The sequence below is a fragment of the Lygodium microphyllum genome, chromosome 3 (assembly GCF_053477565.2).
Source record: "Lygodium microphyllum isolate KBCC chromosome 3, Lygodium_microphyllum_v1.1.10, whole genome shotgun sequence".
Taxonomy (NCBI): domain Eukaryota; kingdom Viridiplantae; phylum Streptophyta; class Polypodiopsida; order Schizaeales; family Lygodiaceae; genus Lygodium; species Lygodium microphyllum.
The window spans coordinates 107883787-107885983 of NC_141137.1; positions in this window are offsets into that span (position 1 = coordinate 107883787).

Genomic DNA, 2197 nt, shown 5'->3' on the forward strand with positions numbered 1-2197 from the left:
GAGCAAGCATTTTAAAATCATCCCCATGCCACCATCCAATAGGTAGGCAATCAAAAAGCATTTTTTATCAAGCTTACTTAGCTCTTGACAAGTAGCCAAAAGAATGAGTGATTGCATGCTTCCCCCTCATGGCTATAAATACATCCCCTCTCCTTCACAAAGAAAGCAAGAAGGAAGACCTCCTGATGATAGAAAAATTTCTCTACATCTCTTTTCCATTCTAGCTTGAGCCTTGAAGAAGGAAAATACCCCTCTTCTACCTCATTTTCATTTTCTCTACCCCCTATTACGCCTTTCTTCCATACAGGCATATTGCTAAGCAAAACGTTGGTGAAATTTTTCTAGACGACCACCAACTCTTCCTGAGCTACCACGTTAATTTCACTTGACATCCATGGCTCTACAAGGTCATAAAAATTCAAGAAGCCCATTTGAAGCAAAAGAAGCAAGAAACACAGTCTGGAGAAAATGACATGGTAGGAATTGGCCAAACCCCCGTTACTAAAAACCTAATAGAGGTAACATCTCGTCGGTTTGGAAAAAAATAATGTTTTATAAGCTTATTGCTATATTTGGCTTTAAATGATTATAAACGCATTTTAAAGAAAATGTATATGAACTGCCGCTTAGGAAAATGGCCTAAGTAATATAATAATAAACTATTCAGTGAAAAGACTCTTTCACTTGAAAAAGGATTATATGGCTATCATGAATAAAATATCATAATTATAGTTTATTTCATGATATTTATTGTTATTTCGTTAATGATGCATGTGATTATAATAACTAAAGAAAGGTAGATAATGCTAGGGATGGGAATATTTTATAATTTTTCCCTGAAAGTGACTATCTCTATTTCATTTTGCTAATGATAATCATTTAGATAATATCATGAAATAATCAATGTATTAAATCAATATAAAATTGTATAGAAAAATGTATACTAGACACGTATAAATTAGGTGTGTAGTAATATAATTCGATGTCTGAAAGATGAAAAAAAATTACACTTATAATTTTTTCATTGCTTAGAATAAAGTTTTTAGAAAAACAATTAGCATTGCATTTATGACATAGCTAAATGAAAATTGGTCTTCTTAGATAATGTTGAAAGTTCGCGGACGTCGTTGATTAAACCATAGAATATGAGCGAAATAAAATAAAAATTATTTTCTTGTTGAAAACACACAAAATGTTAATATTAATGGCGAGAGCGTCAATATCATGAGTCGACCCACATATGAATCAATGAGAAAACCTTACCTAAAATATCGAGGATATTGAAGCAAAAACAACTATGAAATACTCGACAATCCTAAAACTATCAGTATTAGAAAATTAAATAAATATCGAAAGTCTATAAGACTTATTGGACATTGATAAGAATTTATCGATACAAATTCTAACGTCTAAATAGACTTGGAAAAGCATTTGAAATCCTGCTAAGTGTGGGTTAGGGTAGGGCAATGCATGAATTGCCCGCCATAGGTATAAATGCCCATATTATCTTTTAGGGCGAAAATACCAAGTTTTCATAAGCATAAAATAGACTTCAAATTCGCGAAATAACTTGCAGATCCAGAAAAAAAAGTTGCAAGTAGGAAGCAAAACCCTAAGAATAAGGTGGAACCTTAAAAGAGAAACCCTAGAATTAGGTGGGGTTGCTTCCTATGCTAAAAACACTTACTGTTGTTTTGTTTTTTGGCATGTATTGATGGTTGCACAATAAAGATTAATTGTGCTTGTAATAGTTAGATCTGATTGCAAATATATAATTAGGATAATAAGAGGAAAGATCGCGCCATGCCTCCCCCATAGCTAGACGCAAAACCCTACTCCAAGGGGGATTGCTTTGTACCGCCACGAGGAGCTTTGGACCGGCCCCGATAGCAAGAGGTCGCTCGGTGAGGAATCTATTAGGCAAGACGAGGCGCGAGTGCCAGGGGGCTCTGGCCGTAAATCTCTCGATCGCTCCCAGGAACTGCCTGACCCTCACGCGAATCTTGGAGGGATTTCTTTCTTCTGCATAGACAGAAGGGATTTTTCGATGAATGGAGGTTTTATCTTCTGCATAGGTAGAAGGGAAAAAGCATTGTAAATAAATTTTGCAAAATAATAAATAAATATGTTTTGCCAAAAGATTGTTTTTCTCTATCTTTGTGTTGTGTCGTAAAATTATGCAAAGGAACCTATGATA